This window comes from Tigriopus californicus, chromosome 8, assembly GCF_007210705.1.
Source record: "Tigriopus californicus strain San Diego chromosome 8, Tcal_SD_v2.1, whole genome shotgun sequence".
NCBI lineage: Eukaryota > Metazoa > Arthropoda > Copepoda > Harpacticoida > Harpacticidae > Tigriopus > Tigriopus californicus.
Genome location: NC_081447.1, coordinates 8,184,377 through 8,196,140, shown reverse-complemented (window position 1 = coordinate 8,196,140; position 11,764 = coordinate 8,184,377).

Here is an 11,764-nt window from a genome sequence, read left to right as displayed (position 1 = left end):
GCCCGTCTTTGGACTTGTTTCTTCCGCCTCAATTCAGTGGAACCGAGTGGTGGAAACTTGTCAGTTGGATATCCAAGGGAAGGAACGAGGAACAGACAGAAGGAACTCTCCGTGCACTGGCTCTCTGGGCTCTGAGTCGTCATTGCCAACATTTGGGTATAAATCCGGATTATCTCTTAACACTCGCACGAGCCCGTACTACTGGTATAGCAAGTACCAAGTACACTAACAACGACGACAACAACAACTCGTGGAACCGACAACGGTCGAATGGTGGCGAGCACCCTTTACGCCACATGAACGAATATGATGGGATTTAGAATGTTGACAAACGCTCAAGTTTTCAAACTATCGCAGCATTTATCCAATTTTTGAGGCCTTGTTTGCCAACAAGCTCCCCAAAGATCAAGAACTTGGCACCCTGGGACAAACATGAAAGTGCGAGGAAGAGCTCGATATTTTACAATCAAAGATAAGCGAGAGAAATATAACCAAATTAATGCCAAGTGTTTGGTTACATGGTGAGCGAGAATCATATCAACCCAAATCCTGACCTAGGAAAGCCCCGAGGAGGCGGCGTTCTATCTAGCCTTGCCCAAGGACACTCACTCACTCACTCATTCACTCACTTACTCACTCTCTCACGCGCTCACTGTTGAGGAAGACGAGAGTCGGACATCAAAACTTAAAGAGGTCGTAAAATTTTAAACGTGGTGAGCATGTCAACTCAAAATTTCTTCATCCGTTCACTCAGGCTTGAAGCCACCGACCGCCTCGAGGACCCACAACACTAGTGCGATGCTCGGGGTCATCCCCCAAGTGGCCTTCGTGATGCTTTACAAGTCTTTGAGAGTGGATCTTCCCATCATTTTAGTTTAAGTCCTTTTAAGCATGCATGGTTGCTTCATTTCCCGCTGCTTGGGAACAACCCACTTCTGCTGGAGGCTGAGTTCCGTGGGGGGAGAGGTGTACTACTGTGTACGTTATGTGCGTATGTGTGTATGAGTGGGTGTCCTTCTTTGAGGTCCGCTGGTCCGAGGGTCTAAGCTTGATGAATGGTTAAACTTGGAACATTGAGGCCAAGTACGAAGACTGACTGGGTATTGAGCGACCGAGCGACCGAGCGACCGAGCGACCGACCCAGTGTGTGTGCGAGTGTGAGTGAGACAGGGAAGAATAACCCTTTCGTCGCATTGGAGGAGAAAGAGGAAGCATTCGTACGTAACCGGTTTGGGGTTAGGATTGGTTGGATGCCTAACAAGCACTTACCAAATGAGTAGGTTATGAGCCTGAGATTTGTCCTGACTCACCTTTTGCATGAGCGAACATCATTGGCCTTAGCTAGCTTGGTTTATAGGGTTCTGGATTCATTAGAATTGCGCTGGGCTGCCCTCTTAACGTCGTTCAATCTCGAAATTATTACTTGAATAGACCTACTCATAGTTGTCCAAAAGTATAGATATGAAAGTTGGCGGATGGTCATTCATTCAGCCTGCGTCTAGTAAGTATTCCAAGAAGGAAACTTTTCTCTGGACAATGAAGTTATCTCATTCTTGGTCAAAGTGATGAAGACGGACAAAGTTTGGCATCAATTAATTAGTGCCACTGGCACTCTGGGCCTCACTCAGCCTTCCGCCTTCCACCCTCCTCTTTCCATCTTACGATCCTTCATTCTTTAAACGACGTTAGATGACCCACATTGCTTCTGAACACGGCGAGGCCACTTTCCCCAAGCTTGAAGAGGCTTCAGCCAACATAAGCACCAGACAGATGACTTACCCTGCAACCCTGGCTTAGATTTTTTCGCTCCAGCCATTTCGAACTATCGTTCCCATCCACCAGATTTCTCACACCCTCAAGCCCATTCTCTAGCCACTTTTCCTCCAAAGGTTTTTGCCCTCAGTTGGATTGGTCAAATCAATTTTCTATTGTTTTGATTCCACAACAGATGATCATTCAGTGCAAGCAAGAAAAAACCGACATGATTGACACATAAATGCTAGATGGTGCCGCAGAGAAGCCTCGACGAGGAGGCTGGTTTAGACTTGCTTGTTCAAACTAAGGTTCCAACTTCCCCCCAAAAGCTTGTTCCAAGCTTATGTAAACAAATGGGCACCTGCCTATTCTTTTTTCTCCCCTCTCGGGCATAACTGGAACATCTCATCATGCATGTGCCACATCGAAACCATCTTGTTATAGATACATACAATGCAAGCAACCAATCGATGATGGTCCAACCCAAGACCCACATAAATTCAATGTGTGGCCGAGCCTCCTCGAGTGCATTGAAGGCCTCGATTGGGTTTTAGTGCTTACTACTGCTGGCTTACCTTTGAACCATTTGAATGATCTACTGGAGGATGGATTTTCTGGCCCAAGTTTGCCCGCAATTAGGTTGGCCGACAGCACTTCATCTTGACTAATATCTTGTCCGGGAAGTAGCTCGGCACTTTCACTCATGATCACCTTTCAATAAGTCCTGGAAGCACTTGTTAATATCCGGAAAGGCGTTTCTTCCTTCTGATGTTCTGAACTCGAGATGTCGGGGAAGTGAGACATGTTTGTTGAGTTAAATCCGCTCGCAGCTCATTTCCAACCCGAAGTAGAAGTGCGTGCGTGTTCTTACGTATATACATACGGCTCATGTGAGATCCTCCTTGGGATCAGTTTGAGATTGGCCAGAACACTCCTCCTCTTCCTCCTCTTCTTCCTACTCCTCCACTTCGTCTTTCTTCTTCTTCCTTTCCACAGCCATCCTCACATAATGCTGCCTTCAGTCCTTACAACTGTACGTTCGTTCACACTACGCCTCCAACTTCAGCACGATCCACTTAGTACTGTAGTTACGTTCAGAGAGCTTAGTGTACAGTATGTGCTCGTCGTAGTATATAGTGGACCTGAGAGCGATCTCATTGATATCAATTGAGCTCTCGGGGTATTATTCGAGTTGTTCGTGAGTTCGCTCAATCTGTTTATGCATACCCAGCTCATTTCGTTCCGACATTCACAAGTGCAAAGTGAGATGCACTCCCACTTGGCTGCACAATGCACTCCACAATATCTCATAGCACGCTAGTCTTATTCATCAAAACTCTTATTGGGGATGAACTCAAAACAATGAAACACCCCAAGGCAGCACTTCATCCTCAGTTGTGGCGCATTCCTGCCCTGACCCGTACTGAACTGAAAAAAAGTGCATGCTTCAAGGAGCAGTCTCAAGGGCACACAATTGCTGGAACTTTGTTTAGTTCAATGCAAAAAGCCTCGTTCCGCACGGCGGCCCGTCCGTTTACTCACTATGTCAATTCTTTGGGCTTATACCCCACGTACAGCGCAATAATTGCTCATTGATATTGTAAATGTGTACTGTTCTAGTACAACAACAAGGATGCACATGGGACACTTTGATATTGAAGCCAATCATTTTTGATTAAATTTGCATAGATTTGGGGTGATATTTCTGCATTGGTCGGTATTACTCGTGCGTACACTAGGGCTTTGGTGATCAAGTGTTCTGATCAACGAGAAATCCAAAAATCAATCTGTTTTTTGAAGGCTCACATATTTGACGGAATTCAATCATACTACATGAATACTGAGACTGAATGCTCGCTTCTGTCAATTGAGAACTGAACTCTCTGGCATTGATCATCGGGTGCAAACAAGAGCATTTGTCCCTGAAATATGTGTTTGGCATATGTGCAGGGAATATATGTGTACGTATATCCGTTTGACAGTTTTACAATTCCATCCAGGAATTGGCTTACTTATTATCTTTATGACTCCATCTCGAGAGGGCTCAAGAATCTTGGCGAAGACTCTTTGTCGTCGAAATTGAATCGCGACCGAATCAAGATTGAGATGTTTTTGTGCAATCGTTTATGATGATGAGTTTGGCTTACTTATGCGAGGGGCAAACCAACAGCAATGGCAACAAAACACAAACTGGACTCGGCTTCGGTTTTCAAGGATGCGAATCCGGTCTCGTCATACCGGAAGCGACTGTTTTCCTTGTAGCTTTTACTTTGCTTAGTTAGCTCTGGTTTAGGGGATTTATGCGTTCTTCTATCATAAAAATACTATTCCATACCTTGGCATTGTAACCCTGAAGTATTCAATCCATCGAAAGTGCCGATTTGACATGAGTACTTGCTTTCATGAGTACATTTAAGATTCATTAAGATTCATTAAGAATCGTGTGAGCATACCCAATAACCAACGATTTTTTCAATCAGCGTTGAAGGATATTGGCTTAGTTCTACCCGCTTCCTATTAACATTGACATGTCCCCTTCGTATATACAAATTATATTTATAGCTCCCACAAACATGTCTATTTATGGCCTTTGGTCTTTGCCCTTCTATCAGATGCAGAAGATTAGCCAGTGAAATGACGGTCGAAGATCAAAACGAATTTGTATTTTAGAACATTATCTAAACACTTGACAATTCGATTGCTTGTTCGTTGGGAAACTATGTCAACGATCATTTTCAATTGCAGTGCAAAGGCTGATTCATTGATGAGAAATAACCATGCATGAATGGCTTAAGAAACATGGTCTAACAACAAGAGAGTTGAGAAACGGCTGCTAGTCTAAACTTCTTCGAGAATATGGTTTTAGTTCGTTTTTGATCTTGGGCTTTCCTCTCGTTGTTTTTCCAAGTCATTAAGTATCGAGCCTGTTGGTCATCTTGTCAAGATTTCTCGATCTTTGAGGGAGAAGGCAAGCCGCAAAAACACACAGGGCCAAAGGGTTCTTTCTGGCTTAGCCAGACGAAGGCCAAACCAAAACAACGGAAACTACCTACTACCTACACGCACCAATCCACCCACCCAATAACAAACGGAGAGACGACGGAATGCAATTCACTTTTTCCCCACCCGACTGAAAAATACATCCTTGGTACGGTGCGACGATAGCTAGTCGCTTCGGAAAGGATCTCGAGGGCTTGGCCGAAAACTTTTCCGTTCTGAGGGAAGTTTTCCATGCCTTCTTGTTTTTGTCTCGTCCACGTTGTTCCCCCTCCAATCCCCTGTGGAAGAAACCTGGACCGATCGGGAGTTGGAGTGGCTCTCGTGTTCTGGGTGGTCGCCTGATCTAGCGTGATGGATGAATATCGCTCCGAGTCCCGGAGGATGACCGCCCGTAAGTGAATTATCATCGTGACGTCGCTCCGCCAATCGTCTTAATTTCCCCTGATGGACGAGCTGACCACGCTGGTGGCTAGACCACGATCGCGACAAGGTGGGCGAAAACGACATCCCATTGGCATCAAAGCGGCGAGGCGTCTCCATTAGGGCCCTCACCAAGGCTTTGTGCCTCAAGTGATGATGCTCTTTGTCCGAAGTCGTATCCAGAAGCATCTTTCTGTTGCTGTAGTTGCTACCGTAGTAGGGAACATTACGACTTCGCGGACGAGACGGTCGTCGCCGAGACTGCCGAATGGTATTTCCGACTAATTTCGACCACCACGGTGACTTTGATGGTGACTGATGATTTCTGAAACTTCGTCCCATCCCATGACGATGAGGTTGAGGCCTTATCTGGTGGAACAAATTTGGATGGATGGCCCTGCTGTACCGTACATCCGCGTCGGCCGTACAGCCGATGAGGTTGAGGCCTTATCTGGTGGAACAAATTTGGATGGATGGCGTAATAATGCTCCACGGCCGCCATTCGTTGCAAGTTGTTCAGCTCATGGAGCTCAGTAAGGGCGGGCAACGGCTCCACCACAAACTGGGGAGGAGGATTGTAACTCGAAAGTGGTTCATCCTCCTCGTATTGGCTTATGGAGAGCTCTTGTTCCAATGGCTGTCGCTCGTTATGCTCCATCAAGGCCAGGTAGTCCTCGTTTTCCCTCAATAGTTCCTCCATTTCTGCAGTGGAGTGGGGCTTGAATGTAGGTGTCAAAATCATGGGAACAGGATGAGATATGACTTGTTCCAGAGCATCGTGTCTGAAAGCACCGCTTTCCTTTTGATTTTGAGGAGGATCCACAGGATGAAATCCCGTCTCGAATCGAGGATTTCGGTCGGACGTTTTAAGGCTCCGAATAAAATTGGAACGGGTGAAGTTGGAGGACTGAACGACAATGGGGCTGTCATTGAGTGAGTTACTATAATGATGCTCGGTTGATAATGATGCTGAGTGTGGGGCGGGGATTGGTTTGGATGGTTCAAAATCGGGTCGAGGAGTGTGAGTGAACGTGTCTTGGAGAGTTTGAAGCTTTCTGTATCGATGTCTCCGGAACCTGTATCTTGGCGGCATTCCCGAGGCCACGTAATTCCACTTGGCTTGATGCTCTTCGGGACCGAAGGATTCCATGGTCTGCGACGCATATGGAGGCGATGGAGCCAAATCATCCGAGTCATAGAAATAATTTTGAATATCGTACGGGTGACGAGGGGGTCTTCTCAGAGATGCCAAGGGAATATAGTCGTCGAAGTGGTTGTAATCAGAGTTTGGCAACGGATGAACATGGTGATTATAGCGATGCAGGGGACGATACCGTCCATTTTTGGCCACTCCGAAGTTGTATCCCATTTGCTGTTGCTGTTGTTCCGGTTTATACTGGAGCATGTAATGTGTCTCATTCTGAACCCCCACTTCACGACAACTGATCACAGAGCCCGTAGCACCGCCCAACATTGCCCCACCCACCACCCCAGTAGCCAACATGGCTGCAATCGGAGCCAAGGGACCACCAACCATCAGTCCCGGTAAAGCAATCGAGGCTCCAGATCCTACCACTGCCGGGAGCATTCCTGGACAAGTGGACATCAAACCAGAATAGGCAGCAGCTCCAATACCACCCAAGGCCCCACCCGACTTGAAACCCATGTTGAAGCCGGGCCTGGCACATTCTGGCAATGCATGATCAATCAGTGAATGAGAACACTGGGGCCATGTGACGAGTAACAACAACAAGAGATGAAAGTCTCCTCCTCCACCCTGCAATTGAAATGATGAATGTTATTGTAGAGTCATTCCCAGTTACCTGTGAATCAAAGGGCCCACAATGATTGCTTATTGTGCGAGTATTTGAATGATGGATGTACTGACCATTTCAATGTCAATGAGCCCCAGTGTTAGGAGAAATTCTGATATTTGATCTTAGAGCGAACCACTTGAAGACTGACTACGATTGACTGACGGAACAAAGCTTGATGTCAAGCAACTAATCACCGTCGAGTTGAACTTAGTTGAGAGTCTTTCGTCTGCTAATTGTTGAAATACGTCAATCCTTGTTCGTGGAGCCATGTACCTGCGAATCAAAGGGCCCACAATGATTGCTTATTGTGCGAGTATTTGAATGATGGATGTACTGACCATTTCAATGTCAATGAGCCTCAGTGTTAGGAGAAATTCTGATATTTGATCTTAGAGCGAACCACTTGAAGACTGACTACGATTGACTGCCGGAACAAAGCTTGATGTCAAGCATCTAATCACCGTCGAGTTGAACTTAGTTGAGAGTCTTTCGTCTGCTAATTGTCGAAATACGTCAATCCTTGTTCGTGGAGCCATGGTAGGTTGTTGGAATGTCCTCTTCAAGAGTTGGTGAGGGTGGGTTAAAAGTGTATTTTTTTGTAACAAATGTCTTCAACGCACATGGAGCGCATTTCTTCGCGCTCAAGTGCTTTCTACCTCGTATCTGCTTACCTACGTGTACCAAGCTACAAGCATCACGCACGAGCCAACCACGGACTCGGCTTGATTGTCATCAAGATAAGAGACATTATTCAAGACAATGCTTCCGGAAACTGCGAAGGGAAATGAGCTAAACCATGAGTAGATTCACGCATTTGACGTTCGCCATAACACAAATCAAATTAGCCGTCTCAAGAGTGAAAGTGTGTAGCCGAGTTGAAGTTCAACCACGGTAAGAATGACATCTTCCACAGAGTTCAAGAGCTTGTGAGGATTGTAATGCTTTCAATGCAAGTTAAACCATGGTTGACACTTCCGTTATGTAAGTAAGCATACAACAAAACGTCAAAGTTAGTTGCTCAGCTCAAGTGGCAAGTCAAAAACAAAACAAAAATGTACGGGAAATGCGGGAGCAGGCTACTTCTACTTCAACGTACATCGAAAGGGCCCTACCTACCTATCTACCCCCCCCCCTCTTTGTCGCAAGATCATGAAAGGGATAACGATTCCAATTAGAATCATCAAGCTCTTCCGTGTTTGACCTGCAACGTATGCATCAATCGTTAATGATGAAATCTCGAGTATTAACAAATGAATGGAATGGAATGAAGATCTAAAAGTCTGGTATAAGGGAACAGTTCCTGGTTCAGGGACTCTGATGCTGTCAAGCGGCGTGTCTTCCTTTAAAATGCACGCTTCAGATTGGCACTAGGGCACTATGATAAATGAACAAGGATAACAAAGCAGCTTTCTATAATCTAAATCGATTCATCCATTTACGATACTTGATTAACTTCAACCAAATGAAGGCAAATTCGTACGCAAAGGAAAAGAAATACAAACTGTGTCAACAAACCCGTGCTTTTCTTCTGAATTTGATATTTGCATTTGACAGGGGTACAAAAGTATGGGCTTCTCTTTATGGACTTCCTTACCGTTGCGGGAAATGGAATCCCGAGCACTTTAGCACGAAAACATGGTCCAACATAACTAGCTTTATACTCATGTAATGATCCACCAACGAATAAAAGTAGTCTTAAACTTGAATGGAGGGTTGATCAGGAATTTTGGTCAAAACATTAAATCGTGCTGCAGGATCAACACCTTCATATTCCCTATGAATATTTGCGGGGGAAATAAGAGAGGAGGAATACATTGTTTGAACTAGCCGGGTTCCTGAGGGCTTGAAGCTGTTCTCTGAACCCCACGTTGAGCTTCGACAGTCAGTACAATTGACCCTAAAAACTGGGTCCAGACAAAGCTCATGAATGGTGTTGCAAATCTTCAACCCTGCTTAACAATAGCTGATAGGTAAAGTGAACCTTCATGGGTTCTACTTAAAGGGGCAACTCCGTTCGATTATTTGATTGTTTTTGTGTTTTTGCTAATATTTCCTCAATGGGTTGCATTTTACTTCGCTACCTTTAGCATATTTTATCAATAAATACAGGCTGGCCAGGTTTTCTTCAGCCGGCGATGCTAGTTCGTGTAAAATTGATGCTAAAAAAATGCTACTTGGAATTCGAAAATGCTAGAACAATGCTACTTTCTTAACAAAGGCATATTATTCATGGTGCTCATAAAGGATTTCAGTTTCATAATTCAATTATAATTGGCACTCTTTGAATGGGTATGTTCAGGCAATATTTGAAAATTAAACTGTTGGAAGAAAAAATTGAAAAGCACAAAAATCTGAAGAAAACCCTTGCAGTAAAAATTGATGCAGTTGTGTTTTTTGATATTCTCCTAATTTTGAAGCCTGAGACTTAGAAGGGGACACCAAAAAGTTACAAGTTTTATTTAAGCAAAAATGTGTTTTCAGGATTTGAACAAGGTTTTTTTTTACACAAAATTATAATTATTCTCATCGCCAAAAATGTTCATCTTGGGTTATCCTGCAAATAAGATAAATTGTTTTTGCGTCGTGCATCATACTTCAAAGTAGACATTAGCAAGGGCCACAATACGTTTCTTTATCCATAGAGCTCAATTGTTGAATCTATCTTGAAATTTTTTCGCTATTTTTGAATTTTGTCATTTGGTTTACCTTAATTATGTGGGGGAAATACTTTCGGAATACCATGATACTAACCAAAATATTTATGTTAATTTGAATATTACAGTGAAATTAACCCATACTTACATTTACTTAATGATTTGTACCCAGTTCTTATACCTGCACTGACCATTTTAATCATTTTTTTGATTTGTGTTAGCCAACCTAAAATCTATTTTGTGCGCCGAAAGTCTAGGTAAAAACAGAGATTTGGCTAAATCTCCCTTTGAATTGAGAAGCAATTAAAATAAATCGTTTTGCTTGCTTAATGTAAAGTAAACCTTCCAATGGAAATCACTTTGTGGCTCGGGCGTATCAATTTCATGGAATGAGAAAGGGATCTATTGAAAGAACATTGTCAAAACCGCCAAATGTAGTTCCTTGTGAGATTTTTTTGCTTTTATTCCCTTTTGGTCATCTTTTTCAGTGAAATAATGCTAGGAAAATGCTAAAATGCTAGAAAAGATTTCACAATGCTTGGACCATTTAAAAAATGCTATTTCAATGCTAAAAACCAGACCAATGCTAATCTAAAAAAATCAATGCTAGCGGCTTTGAAACAATGCTAATTTTCAAAAATTAGCATCAAAAAATGCTACCTGGTCAGCCTGAATAAATACCTATTTCATTCGTAAGTTATGCTGAAGTATGGCAATGAGCAAAACAGAGGTTTCAAGATTTTGTTTGTTTCTTGCGTTGGCAGATCCATGAGGCCAAAAGCATTCATTCAAGAATCTCAATACTGCTTGTTGATTTAAAGTCCATAATGACTTGAAAACATTGTAACAAGGTCAAGCTTAAGTTGAAGAAAATTATAGTGTCGTTGAAAATAGATTTTTTGGGAATTGTTGCAAGACGTTTGAGTAAGAGTATGTTGCAAAAATGAAACCATGGTGGTATTCATTCAAACTTGTTCACATGAATTTGGCTCCCTTAAAAAGGGCGTTAGTCAAGCCTCAGTAAAAGGAACAGATTACAGTTACAATTACGTTGACCAAAAAGAGCAACTCGTTACACAAACATCACTTGCCAAAAGTTGTAATGACGTTACTCGTTACAACTACTTTTAATAAAATTTAGATTACCGACATCTCAAATGTTTTACCTCAACAAGATAGTACTTCGCTAAATATTTGGTTATAATTTTCAAGAGCCCTAAAATTTGAAGTTTTCTCCCCAAGATATTACACTAATGAGCATTGATATTGTTTATATGCTTAGTTATTGCTGACCATTGCATTACTCCCATTTTTGGTCATGTCCGTTTGGCTAAGCCAATGGAAATGCATCATAGAAAAATCATATCTTTCAAAAATTTGAACTACTTCAACAGTATTAATCTTAAGGGGATAAACCAACATACCTTATGCCTTTTTGAAATTTGAAACTTGGGAACCGAAAAGCATGTTTAAAAAGTCTAAAGAATTAGACAACACAAAATTAAAACTTTTGGCCTGCTCTTGGTCAGTTACATAAGCTTTTGACAACGTAGCTTTAAAATGAACCCCTTTACAATGAAATGATATAAAAATGACCTGCCTTAATTAGTTCTAGTTTTTCGAAAAGTGGCTCAGAGCATGCTCAGAGTCGCCATGACTAAGAGCAGCCGATTTGACGGGAAGCTCGTTCGCAGTCCATACCTCTAAAAGTCCGTGGTGGTCAGAGTATCTCGAGGTTTCGTGAGCTCACATTTGGAATTGCGTATTCAATGTGATACAGCTTTTTTGCCCATTTAATATTCATATAATGTTTGATCCACCAACTCTAATTCGTTGGTGGATCTGGCTAGCCCTTGAATGTAAGGTTGATCAGGCATTTCGATCAAAAAAATGTCTTAAGTCTCACTTAAAAGAAGCAAGTGGATCAACACCTACATATTCCCACGAATACTTGAGGCCCGCAAATTGAAAAATGAAGGAGCCCGAGAAAGAAAAGAGTTGGACTTCATTGTTCTGACAAACCGGGATTGTTGAAGGCTTAAAGGTACTCTCAAAACGCACTTTAAGCCTCTAGTACAGTCATTACAATTCACCCTAAATCCTGGGTGGGACAAATCT